This window comes from Sorex araneus, chromosome 1 (genome assembly GCF_027595985.1).
Source record: "Sorex araneus isolate mSorAra2 chromosome 1, mSorAra2.pri, whole genome shotgun sequence".
NCBI classification, from domain to species: Eukaryota; Metazoa; Chordata; class Mammalia; order Eulipotyphla; family Soricidae; genus Sorex; species Sorex araneus.
The window spans coordinates 377,352,552-377,367,488 of NC_073302.1; positions in this window are offsets into that span (position 1 = coordinate 377,352,552).

Consider the following 14,937-nt stretch of genomic DNA (forward strand, 5'->3'; position numbering starts at 1 on the left):
TGTACATTTCCCACCACCCATATTACTAGTTTTCCTCCTTCCACCCCCTTTCCCAGCCCGCCTTTATGGCAAGGCAGGCAGGCAGGCTCTCTCTCGCTCTCTCTCCTCTCTCCCTCCTCTCTTGGGCATTATGGTTTGCAATACAGGTACTGAAAGGTTATATCATGTTCATTTCTTTCCTACTCTCAGCACACACTTCTCATTCAGATTGATCATTTCCAAGTATCATTGTCATAATTGTTCCTTCTCTGTCCTAACTGCCCTCTCCCCACACCACTTGAGGCAAGATTTAAACCATGAACCAGTCATCCTATGATGCCTTGATGTTTAAGTCCTGATCTGTTGCCAATTACTTTCCTTCTTTCTGTTATTATTTCCCAAGCCAGTTCTTATCAGACTGATAGAAAGTTTAATCTGAGCAGAAAAAAAGTACACATAGTTATTATATTATTTTGCTTCATAGCATTGAGATGAGAAATCAAGTAAAACTCATTAAGATATGCATTATCCAGTATATTTGAGTAGTGATATGAAATATGTGAAATTTCAGCAAGACTCATAGCTGAGTGGAAAAAGTGATCACACTAAGAAATAATAATGCTTTGTAAAATAGGCTTTACTAGGAATTATAGAGATAGTATTCTGATTAAAAATGAGAAGATAGGGTAGGATAGGGCCATATTACTAGTTACTATAGCCATATTACATATTACTTGAGCAAGGATAACCCAGATTCAATTCCCTGGGAACCAGGGGGTATGAGCCCCAAAACCAAAATAACTAAAGATGAAAAGATATTTCCATTGAGTGATGGAATGAGAATTTTATACATACAGTGCAGACAATATAAAAGCCAGGTATTATGCATATAGAGTTTCTTCAGAAAAATTTTATCATGATATTTATATAAGAGAACCAGCCATGCTCAGGCCACTCTCCACACATTCGAACGAGCCTCATGCATGGGAGAGCCGGCAGAGGAACCCAGGTGTGCAGGACCCAGGGCTGAGATTTCCAAGGCTGTGCAGATTGGGACTGGGCCTCTTCCAACCAGATCCCTTATTTTCCAGTAGCTAGGCAATCACACCCAGAGACTGTCCCAACACTGTGTAATCCCATCAATGGCCAACATCCAGAGACTATAAAACCAAGCTCCTGGAAGCACACAGCCACATCTTATAGCCTAGTTCTCCCTCTTAGAGAACCTGACAAGCTACTGAGAGTCTATTGCCCACTTGGGAGAGCCTGGCAAACTCCCCATGGCATATTCATATCCAAAATATAATATAGATATATACATACTTATCGGAGAGCCCAGCAAGCTACCCGGGGTGTATTCAATATGCCAAAAACAGTAACAATAGGTCTCATCCCCCTGACCTTGGAAGAGCCTCAAATTGTTGCGAAAGATGAGTAAAGAGAGGCTGCTAAAATCTCAGGGCTGAGTGTAATAGAGACGTTACTGGTGCCCACTCGAGTAAATCGACAAACAACGGATGACAGTGATACAGTGATACATATAAGAGAAGTTGATGGAGAGAGAATAAGATGGCAAAGGTCAAATGCAATTATAATTTTAAAGGTTCTTTTATGTCTTCATGAAAAGATTGGACTTAATTTTGATGATGCTGAATAGATTTTAAAGTAGGATATGATATTGAGAAATGTCTATAAAGAAAACTCCCCCAAAGTCTTTGGAGCTGTGATATCATGGTCAGTATGAAGTCCACTTCACTGGTAAATTGTAGAATTCTAAGCAAACAATTGGAATTCCTATTTCAGACTCCATAGGTCAGGAGCCTGAAGGTCAATAAAGCATCCAAACAATAAGTAAAATGCTTAACTTAAAATCAGTAGGTTCCTCCCCCACCCCCAGCTCATAAGAGAAAGGAGGATATTGGACACTCTAATGCCTCCAAAATTGGAGCCAAGTTAAATACTGAAATTGCAAGTTCTGTAATAGATTTGATGGAAACTTTCCTGGTTAGAAGTGCAAATGTAAAATACCAGCATTGTACTGAACAAATTTCTGGAGGCTCCGTGCAAAGAAATCTAAGAATTAAAATCTACAGAGGAATCCTCACGGTATTGAGGTTTACAATAAGAACGTTATTGTAAATATGGTGCTTCTGACAGAATGAGTGAGAAGAAGAAGTAATAGCAACATACTCTTCTACTTAACAAGGTCAGACTTCAGGAGAAATTTATTAACCCATGACTAGTCAGCTGGGATAATTGTAGATTATAATTTCCCTAGATAACAAATACCCAACTCTAGTCATCTAACCTTCCATGCAGGAGAAAACTCATTACTAAAACCTATTTACTGTTTTTTCTCTCACCTGAATCATTGTATCTCAATATCGGGAAAATTATGAGTCATATTAAAAGGATAAAACCCCACAAATTTTGAAGAGTCAGAGTAAGCATCAGAATAAGATATGGCAGGGATGTAACAATTATCAGAAAATAAATTTAAAACAACTCTGGGTAGCATGTCAAGCTTTCTCATGGGCAATGTAGATAGTATCTGAAAACATGTAAGTAAAATAATAAGAGAAACTCTAAAAAAGAACAAAAACTCAGCAATGAAAAAAAAAACACAGGACCAGAGATGAAGACTGACTTTCATATGCTGAACATGACTGATGAAACTTTCTATGACTTAAAAAACCTCGTTAATTTAAAATCAGTCAGAACAAAGGGGAAAAAAAAGGAAATCTGAGGACTGTCAGTCAAAGGTAAAACATCCAAGTAAGAAAGTAAATAAAAATTTGTAAAATATTTTTGATACAAAAATAAAAGTGTTCTCAAAGTTAATGCCACACCAAACACAGCACAGAGCACTGATAAGTGTGATTCTCTATCTTTCCCCCCAACACACACACACACACACACACACACACACACACACACCCCTTTTCAAACAACAACCAGAGAAAATATCCTGAAGAAGCCTGAAGACAGAAGATATGATACATGTAGAAAATGGATGTGGAACTTTTTTTCAGCCCAGAGTCTTTAATATCTTTTAATACTTGTGATATCATTCATGGGTTACAGGCTTTGATAGCTAAGAATCAATTTATTGAAAGACAATATTGGCCAAAATGCTCAAGGATAACTTAAATATCTGAATTATAAAGTATCTGATAATAACCTTTGACAACATGAAACATGGGTTACATGGATTCATGGTTTCCAGAGCTGGGAAATATGTTTGTCAATCCCATGAGGTTCAATGATCTGTCAGGTCACATGATTTCCTAGGAATTATGTGGGACAGATATTTTCCAACCCCTGCTCTGGACGAAAGGATTTCACCTGAATTTTCAGAAAACATGAAAAAAGGGTGTATACTGGAAAGTTCAAAATGTTGAACAAAATTAATCTAGACTTCTGTGAAATTATTCAATAGTAAAGATAATATCAAATATTTGTGACAAAAACTGAGGTAACTTGCCTCTTGTAGACATGTTTTTCAAGAGATATAAAAAGTTTTTTATGGAAAAGAAAAATACTATTGGCCAGAAGTTCACTTCTGCATAAGCAAAAAACATCAGTAAAGAAATAATGGTAAAATAGAAACTTTTTTCTCATTGATCATTAAAATTAGTACTTATTTAAAGTAATTATTAGATTATATCCATTCACGTATTTTATCTACATAGATTCTTATGTATAAGCACACACATGTGAAGTGAATGAGAGAATTGATCAGGGAAGAAAAGTGAGGAATTATAATTATTATAAGGTACTCATGATGAAGTGGAGCAGCTGTACTTTGAAAGTGTACTAGAATACTTTTCTACATTAAAATTGAAAAGTTGACAGCATTGCTCAACTGCAAGACATATGACCTACTCTGAGTTCCTAGGTCAATGCAAGGGGCCACAGCACAAGTCTAAGAGACAAACTAATAGGACCTCAGGGTCACAAGAAGGAAATAAGATTAGAAAGGGCACCACAGAAAGAGGTTAAGACACACTGGTAGAACTGTCATGCCAGGAAAGGAGGGGAAACAAAATCCTGAAATTATACAATTAGAACTGCGCAAGGCAAAAATAGTAGAAGCCACTTGGAACAAAGAACAGGACAGTATAATCAATAGTAATGAATATGGAGATAATTAATCCAACTATGTCAGTAATCATTCTGAATTTTAATTGTCAAAATGCTCCAATTAAAATAGAGCTTGTTAATGTGAATATAAAAACAAGATGTAGCTATGTTATTTATAGGAAACTGCATTAAATTTAAAATACATTGTAGCACTGTAGCACTGTCCTCCAGTTGCAGCACCACTGTAGCACTAGCACTCCAGCACTGCCCTTCATCGATCTGCTCGAGCAGGCACCAGTAACATCTCCATTGTGAGACTTGTTGTTACTGTTTTTGGCACATCGAATATGCCACAGGTATCTTGCCAGGCTCTGCCATGCGGGCGAGATACTCTTGGTAGCTTGCCAGGCAAGGCAAATGCCCTACCCGCTGTGCTATCACTCCGGTCTAGTAAATAAATAGAAAAAAATTTACATCTACATTTATGTAGAACCTAAAACTGTTTCTTTTTTTTAAAAAAGAAATGAATGGAGCAATGACTCCAAATCCCAAGCACATTGAAATTATAAAATTATTGTGTTATGAAAGCTTGTAACTATCTCACCGTGTTTCAATAAAAAAATTGTATAAGTGGCCACAGATTTGATAGTTATGAATTAGTTTCTTGAAAGATAATATTGGTCAAAATGCTCAAGGAGAACTTGAATATATGAATTACACACTGAATAAATAATGACTTTTGACAGCATAAAGCAGCAGGCCCTTTTCTGCTCACTGGCAAGTTTTAGTAAGCATTTTGAATAAGAACTTAATACCAAATTCTCGAGATTTTCTTTTGGAAGTTAAAAGCAGAAAAAACACTTCAAAGCTCATTCTAAGGTGGCAATCATAGCCTCAGTCCAAAAAAGAAATAGAAAAATGACTGGGGTCAGAGAGAAGTCACAAAGGGCAGAGTACATGTTTTTCACACAGGTGCCCTGGTTGTGCTCCCCAATACTGTGTGTTTCCCAAACACACAACTGAAAGCATTTCCTGGGTACCACCTGGTATGCTCTCCAAACAAAAAACAGGGCTCTCTATGTCCTCTTATGTCAGATTATGATTTATCTGGTGAAATACTGACAGGAAACTGAAGATTCAAGAAATGAGAATGATTCAGGGTATTTCCATTTATTTATGTGTTTGGGACTGGAGCGATAGCACAGGGTGTTAGGGAACTCTACAGCTCACACCAGGAAATTCTCAACAATGATAGAAGTTCCTGAAGATAATCCTTGCTGCTTCTTTTTAGTAATCTTACCTAACACCAATAATAAGTTTTTGAGGTGGTGTCCAACATTTTATGGGTCCTTTGAGCAGGTACAAACTTTGTGGCACGGGAAAAAAAAAATGTGTGCTTTGAACTTGAAACTGGGACACCTGGGCAGGCTCGGGCCGGGGCCAGAGCTTGGGCTTCGGCCGAGATTCGACCCGGGTGGCCCTGCCTCTGCACAGCCGCGTGAATGCCGAACAAGCAGGAACCAGAGGCAGCTATAAGACTTGGGGTTCCAGAGAGTGCTTGCAACCATGTATCCAGACTGTGAACTAAGCTTTTGCTCCTTGCTGCTCCAGGAAGGGAAATGATTCAATTTCCAACTTTAATCTCCCTGGATTTAATTACTAAAATACAGAAATTGTAAACCACGCGACCACTACCATGGCCGCGGGACTTTTTATCTCTTCATTCTCATCAGTGGAAAACTCAATATCAAATATTTCCTTGTCAATAGGGCTGTATTCTTGGGGGATAAATCCCAACAAAAATAGTGAGTCTGTGTTGAAATTCCAACAACAATAGTGAGTTTTGTGTTGAAATATGGAATGTAATCAAGGTAAAGAGAAGAGTGAAATGTATCAGTTACCCAGGCGGGGGTGGGGGTGGGAGGCATACTGGGGTTTTTGGCGGTGGAATATGGGCACTGGTGAAGGGATGGGTGTTTGAACATTGTATAACTGAGACATAAGCCTGAGAACTTTGTAACTTTTCACATGGTGATTCAATAAAATAAAAAAAAAGGGACTTATGATGGGCTGGGCCCTAATTTAAGCATTTCATACCACTGTCTCTTTTTTTCTCTCAAAATATTCATATAGTTGATAGTTACTAATTTAAGGAAGAAATAAGTAATTCACTCAAGACTTTAGCAATAAATTACAATAGAGGCCTAATTATGATATTGATGAACTGGCCTCAGATTTGTTATTGTAATGACGTCTCCTAATGAAACGTTGATTTCTATTACCAAGTCACTGGCTAAGGCTGATGGTAATGACCCTCTCTCTTACTCATGCCTGAAGGCAGAAGAAGGCCTCACCCTCAAAATCAAGAGACCTGAGTGCCAGAGTACTCTCAGTTGATAAACCAAGATAGTTTGATGTTAATTTGATAAGTGGCATGTTCCCCAGATCACACAGAATAATAATTATGTATATGGGAGTCGAAGGTTGGGGGGAGGGTGGTGATTGGTAAAATAAGAAGAGGAAAATTGCTTCCAAATATGGATCATAACAATTTGAGGCTGACAAAGTGATAGCGTATAGAATAGATTGGATTCAAATGCAATGAACTCCAAAGTCACTTTTTTCCAGTACATCATTCCATTCCTGTTGGAATAATGGAGAATCTATAGTAGGGAAAAATTCTGTGCACAGAAATTATTCCAAGTTTTTTTTTTCCTGCTATTTAATATACAAAGGTAACTCCCTTGATTAGTCTCCAGTCTGGATGCACTTTTGTAAAGAGAGGTCAAATGATAAGATGTTTTGGATGTAATAATTTAAATTTCTAAAGAAGTGCAGAGGCCTAGAGTTTTGGGATTCTGTTAGTAGAAAACCATTGCAGAACTTTCACCTGGAAAAACTGCAGTGTTTTACACTAGGCACTGGACCTAAAATCAGGTTTTTCCCTCCTTTCTTTCTTTTTTGAATTTCCCTTCTTTTCTTCCCTCCCATTCATCCTATGAGTCAGCCAGCCAATTGTACATACATGCATACTTACACACATAAAGATTCACTGCATCTGCTATATGCTAGGATTCCAGGACCAAAGCATCTATCATTATAATTCGAAATACTTCAGTTCATTTCCAATGACGTTCTTTGTAATTTCTCTTTGATTCCTGAATTTATACTCACTCCTCTCTACAATAATCTCACCATCAAAACTCTGGTTTATTTTAACAGCTGCCAAATTGTTTGAACTCCTACTAATAGGATTGTAAAAATGGACTAACATCAGGTGATTTCTCTCTTTTGAAAATCCGTATTAATACCCTTATGGGTAAAATAAAACTCCACCTTGAGAAATATTATAATTACTTTGTGGTTTGGAAAAATTAGTTTGGATTTAGTATTTTTATTTTTATTGTCAATGATAGGATTGTGTGCCATCTTCAAGTTTTAGGACAGATTTTGGACACCTGTGCTAGAAGAATTTATAAATCAGGCATCTTATTCCTCAAAAAAAAAAGTTTTTGAAAATATTTACTTTAATTATACCATAGGCTAATCGACCAAATAAGTGGTAAGTTCTTTTAGCATTTTTTTGGTCATGCAATATTACCCAACTTCTAAAAAAATGCCCAAGAACTTGTGATATTAAATAAGTTTATATTCATTTATTTTGCAGCCTGTATACTCTAACACAGAGTTGTATGTAGAGGCTATAATGGTAACTCAGGAGGCAAGGTGGGAACTAGCTCTAAAAGGACAGTTTTCTATCAGTGCACACTCACAAATGTAAGTGTAGATGTGTGTTTATTTATGTATTTATTTAGTTTTGGGTCCACATCTGGCAGTGCTATGGGAATACTCCTGGCTCTGTGCTTAGGGATCATTCCTGGCAGACTTGGGGACCATATGGGGTGCTAGGATTGAATCCATGTCAGCCGTGTATGATGCAAGTGCCTTACCTGACTGCACTACCACTCTGGTCTCATATTTGGATAGCCTATACAGTACAATGAATCTGACATGTTCATCTTTGGGATTTAGGAAGAAAACGGAGAATGTAAGAAAACTTGTACAGGTATGGAGAAATATCTAACCTCAGACAGTGGTCCCAAAAAAGATACTTTTTTTTTTTCCATAGATAAAAAAAAAATCAACTCCCATAGCTGTCGCCATGTTGACTTACCAACACAACTCTGTTATCCTGATTCACAACTAAATCTCTGAGGTGATGCAAGCCACACAGCTAAGATTCATAGGCATATTGGTTCCTCTCCCCTGCTGAAAAAGCTGGGGCACCCTTGGACCAAGTCTTTGCCCTGCAGAAGCCCAGGTAAGTGCATCCACCCCCTCTACAGCACACCAACAGCTCAGCTCTACAGCTTCAGTACTACTTCGCAGAAACACCAAACCATAACAAATTTCAGCTATTCCTGGTGTCAAGGCCTAGAACATAGATCTTTTCAACTCACTGGGCCAGATCATAGATCCTAAAGTGTCTGGACCACTCAGCCACATACATGGTTGGCCTTCTCCAAATTCATCAATACTGAAATTCCAGGAGGAGCACACCAAATTACATGGGAAAGTAGCATAGAACCCAATTAAACACAGCAAATAAAAAACAATAGTAATTAAACTCAATTAGCAACAAACAACTTAGTAAATCTTTAGATAAGGATTTAACAACCCTCTTGTGAGATATAACAATTTTCAGATACTTTCTTTTACTGAAGTATTTTTAATAATTTCTCTAGCCATTTAGTTGTCACAAGCAATATAAAATAAATATTGTGTGCCTGCTAAGGAACAGGTTTAGAGGGTGGCTTGATAAACAGGGACAGTGATAGAAGAAATGTCACTTTGGTGGTGTAATGGGTGTTTGAACATTGAAGGCCTGGAAGAACTATATTATGAACAACCTTGTAAACCATGGTATTTAAATACAAAAAAATACCCCAAAAGTAAAACACACACACAATGTAAAATAAAACGTTATATAATTACATATATTGCTAATACATATTCATGGCCCAGCAACACAGATATATTCAACTTAACTATCAGGAACATGCAAATAAATTTCTCTCAACTTCACCTTAAAAATTATTTTTATCATGAATGTAAATATTTGCTTCAGTTTTTGTGTTGTGTAATTTTAGTTTATGATCTCTGATAAATAATACCGTATGAAACTAAACATATAGGGCTAGTAGGCTGGTATTAGGGAAATACCAATGTGAGAGAAAATGAGGCAGAATTAGAGTAAAGCTGAGAATGTTGTCAAGCCACTGCTATGTAAGTTTATCTCAATCATACAAATAATAACAAAGTGCTAGGTGGCACACTTTTTTTTGAGGGTGTCCATAACAAATTACCAAAAACTGGTATGAAAACTCAATTATTAATGAATAGAAATTGAATATATCACAATTCTGGAGGCTCGATGTTCAAAATAAAAATATTGTAAGGGTCATGGCCCTTCTGAAGACCATGAAACTCTTTCCTTTCCCTCTGCTCTGGTGCTTATTAGCAATTTTTGGCATTATTTGGCTTATTTTTGCATCATTCTAATTTCTGTCATTACATCAGATATATTCCCTTTGTGTGCATTTGAAAATACTTCTTCCTTATAAAGATAAAGACCATTTGATTTAGGATTTACCCTAATCCAGTGTGACATCATCTTACATTGATTATATCTGCAAAGAAGCTATTTCCAAACTAGGTCACATTCACAGGTATTGTGGATGATCTTTTTAAAAGGATATTAATTTACCAAATACAGGAAGCAAAGACTTTGGATATTCCTTGGACAATGGCCAGCAGTTGAAGTCCTAAATCTCCCAAGTACAAATTTGCTTTCGTTTCATAAATGCTTTCAACTATTGATGGTGAGCTACTCATGGGGAGTCTGACTTTTGTGCCAACCTGGTGACCAATTTCAGCATTTAACAACTGGGCTCTTGGTCAACTATACTCCTGTAGTTGGACCCCTTTGGTTACATTTTCATGGCCCTTACTTGTATATTGCTGTTGAAATTTGTATTTCTTAATATCTGCAACAGATTATTGTCAAAAAATGTCAGAACTTTATTTTCAAGAAGTTTCTTTTAAGGTATCTGCAAACTTAATTGGTGCATCAATTGGCAGGTGCAGGTTAATTATATGGGTACTTAATTGCTAATTTCCTATGCAAATCAATATTTGAACTTTTAATTCTCAATTGAGCATGCATCAAAATGAAATTCTAACTGCTCAAAGTGACTGCAAAATTTCTAAGTAGATTTTAGTGCCTCCCTACAAACATACTCTGATACTGTCAACATGGCATCTGGTTTGTAAGCATAATGTTGGTAACACAATTTAATAGATAAGTGTTTTAAAGCAAGATTATCTTATTTCTGAAAACATAAATGTCTATATATGCTGTAAAAATAGTTTACTCCTTAAATATCATAATGCCATGATAAAATATGTCAATTACTAGTTATCAGGAAGTGGACATTAAAATCACATCTAAATTATCATAAAAAAACTTGTTTAATATACACACTATTGGTTAAATTTCTCTCTATAGGGCATGTATATATATTTAAATTTATGAGTTCCTTTTTTACATATAGATAGTTCCTTTTTTAAAAACACTTTGGTTTGGATCGGTGGTAAACAGAATTCTAATATAGTTCATACACAGATTTCTGTCACAAAGACACATCTAATCTTAGATATTCAATCAGGCATTAATCTAGTTATTGTTGTGATAGATTTTGTAGCTATCCTTAAGGACCCAAATCAATTATATTTAAAATACAGGTTTATCATCTGAATCTTTTAAAGCTGAATCTAGAACCTTGCTTCCCAAACTGTGGGTCATGGCCTAGTATACCACATATCACATTATTACATTATCACAAAATCTTTGGAGCAGTAAAAAGTTTTCTGAATGCTTATCGACAAAAAAATAATTAAAGAAAAAAATAAATAATGTGTTCAGGGTATTTCTGGCAGTGTGCTTGTCCATGTTGCATTTTGAGGAATTAAAAAAGGAACATGAGTGAAAAAAGTTTCTAAAAAGACCTGATCTTTAAAATCTTTGGATGTTCTTGCATCTATCTGAATTCTGAGCCTGCTACATTTGTTTGGAAAATAGAATTTCATTAAAAAAGAGGTTACAACTATGCTTTCTTTCTGTTTGTTTGCCTTAGGGATAGCTTGCCCACAGAGGTAAAGAAGAAGCCAGAGATGGGAAAGTGAGATATTTAGTGCATGAGGATTTGTTACACTACCAGTGACTTGAAACTGTAGTCGTCCTCTAGTTCCAGATAGTGTCATCATTCCGCAGTTAATAGTCAACAAGAAAAGATTTAGTAGTACTGTTCCAGAGATGAGTTCTGCTCCCTAAGTGAGTTTGGAAGTGGATATTTCCCTAAGGTCTCCAGGAAATATTTGGTAGTAGTCTTGATCAAAGAATCACCATGTCAGCCTTCTGACACAGAGAACTTTGAATTTTTAAAAATGGATTTTGACATTTTTTGTTTTCAAGGGTAGTTCCAGTAGTCTTTAGTGCTCACTCCTTGGCTGTGTGCCCAAGGATCACTCCTGGCAGGTTTTGGGAGATCATATACTGCGTTAGAGATTGACCTGGGGTCTGCCACATGCAAGGCAAATGCCTTAACCTCTGCACTACTTCTCTGGTCCAAAATAGCTGTTTTGAATTTATAAAACAGTATCTAATCTTTGAGATTATTTTCTGATGATCAGTTTCAATAGTGATTACATGATAGACATATATACTATTAAGATTTTCTATGCAAATATCCACAATTGCCAAAACGGTTCTTACAGTTCACACATTTCTCAGAAAAAGCTGAACATATTCATTTCTCTTTACTACATGTCAACAAGTGGGTTTAATTTTTAATATTATTTTAATCTCAGATTAAGCATGACATTTAACTTATTTTTTATTACTATTAAAAATGACCATGCAGACAATAACTTTTAAAATAATTTTAACTATATATAAATCTCCCCAAATGCCAGTAAATCCACTGAGGCAGCATATAAAACAAATACTTCTAGATCCTAGTAGCATTTATAAATTAATAGCAAATAAATTAATGTGATAAATAGCAAAGTAATTAATAAAAGATAAATTAATAGCAACAAAATAATACAGGAAGACTTTTACCATCTTATTCAGTTATTGTCCAGATTAAATAGATCATAAATGAGGAAATAAGAGCACTGTTATGAGCTGTACAAATTGGGGTTAATAGACATGTATGGGACCTTCTAGCTCCTAAAACTCAGATTCATACAATCTTAGCAAATGAAATCTGACAATATATCAAAAAACAATCACACACCATGATCAAGTGAGTTCATTCCAGGGATGAAAAATGGCTCTATCTAATCAATTAATATAATACACCATATCAACAAAAAAGAAAGATCTGAACCCAGTAGTTTGTAGGAAGGATATATCATCTGATATATTCATGACACTGCCTGAAGAGAAACATAAGTAAGATATTTAGTAAAGTTCAACTCCTACTTGTGATAACAATTCTTAGCAAACTGGGAAAAGAGGGAGAAACTTTTGACTTTCCATATATAGCCACATGAATGCTATAAAACTACAATTAATAGTAAAACTGAAAAACTCCTTTAATCCTGGGAACAGTACAAGGATAGCCATACTTGTCACTCGGGATTATGTTGATAATAGTATAAGTTATAATGAAAATGTAAGACCCGGGAAGGAGTAAATCTAATCATAAGTTTTCACATGTAAAGTTGTCTATTTAGGAAATACAAAAGAATATATACTATATTACTAAAACTGAAAGTTCACACAGCAGATTGATATTCATATTCTAGTATCTAAACCTAACCTAAGGAATATATATCGTTTAATATATATATATGTATATATTTTTTTGCTTTTCGGGTCACACCCAGCGATGCTCAGGGGTTACTCCTGGCTTTGCACTCAGGAATTACTCCTGGTGGTGCTTGGGGGACCATATGGGATGCCGGGGGTCGAACCCGGGTCGGCCGCGTGCAAGGCAAACGCCCTACCCGCTGTGCTATCGCTCCGGCCCCAATATATCGTTTAATATATATTATATATCATATATTATATATCATATATTATCTAATATAACATATACATTATATTATAATTGCATATTTATATACCACATAAAATGTGGAAAATAAAATTTTATAAATAAAGAGTAACACATAATATAAAATATTAAGGTCCCCAAACAATTTAAAAATCACAATAACTATAAAACTAAGAGAAATTAACTATTAATATGAATGGCCAGATTAGATTTTCTCAATTGAAATTTAGTTTTAATAAACTCCTAAGAATATACAGGATTGCTTTCTAATATAGACATGAAGGTATAAATTATGAGAAAGAAAAAAGTAGATGGAGGTATCAACTATCAGATACAAAAGTTTATGATGAAGTTACAATGAAGAACTGAAACATTACAAGGCTAGAGAAATAAATGGATGAAATAGAAGTCAAACTACATTTAAGTTACTTCATTACTTAGAATATATTGGCACCATAGATAGGTAAAAATAAATTTTTATGTTTCATAAATGCTATTTTAATAAATATTTTCTCCATAGGCTCCCCCAAAATTCTAATTGCTGCCTCACCCCCTAAATTTAAATCAATTCTAGATTGAAATAGGGATATTGGTGGTGGGGAATGTGCACTGGTGGGGGGGATGGGTGTTTGATCATTGTGAGATTGTAACCCAAACATGAAAACTTGTAACTATCTCACAGTGATTCAATAAAATTAAAAAAAAAAAGGTTGAAAGGCATCACAGTAAACATTGTCTTGTTTATTGGGGGCTATACCTGAGATACTCAGGGTTTACTCTTGGCTGTGTGGTCTGTGATCACTCCTTGTGTTGCTTTGGTGTGGGGGTAGGGAAATAGTTGAGCGGAAAGAGCACTTGCTTTGCATGTGGCCAACCAGGGATCACAAAAATTTAGAGTGAAGTGCACATACTCAATGGAGGAAATATGATTTATTTGGTACATCATTGGATCAGATTTAACTACAAATGGCAGGTAGGGAAAAGGTGAGGACAACACTACATGTCAAATGAATAATTTACAAATGAGATAATATTTAGTTCCATTCCTATTCTAGTTGGTATTAAAAAGGATCATTTTACCAATGGAAGTAAGTTTTAGTAGAGACTTTGATATGTGTTTGCTTTGGAAAAAACATCAAATTAATATTCACGTAATCAGTTGTAGTTTGATAATTATATAGGAAATTTTTTTTTTTTGCTTTTTGGGTCACACTCAGCGATGCACAGAGGAGAGGTCATTCCTGGCTCTGCACTAAGGAATTACCCCTGGCGGTGCTCAGGGGACCGTATGGGATGCTGGGAATCGAACCCGAGTTAGCTGTATGCAAGGCAAATGCCCTACCCACTGTGCTATTGCTCCAGCCCCCTATAGGAACATTCTTTACCTAACAAATAACTTGAAGATTCATTCATAATACGAATTTGATAGTTTAAAGAAAAAATAGACAATAAGTCTATTCTGTATAGTTAGATACTAGTTTACAAGTATGTAGCCTTAAAATAGAATGCAGTATGGCAAAATTCCACATTTACATGCAAAATTATAAATGTTCAGAATGACTGTTGAATCCCTGGTTGCATCAGGCCTGCTCATACATAGACCCAATTCTTCTAGGTTCTTTCTGAGAGCCAGAAATTATGAGGAGACAGAACTCACTGAGACTGAAGGATCAAGAATAAAATGTTGGAAGAACTCCTTGGACATCCGAGCTATTCATGCTACATGAAGAAACCTCAATTAGAAGCAGCA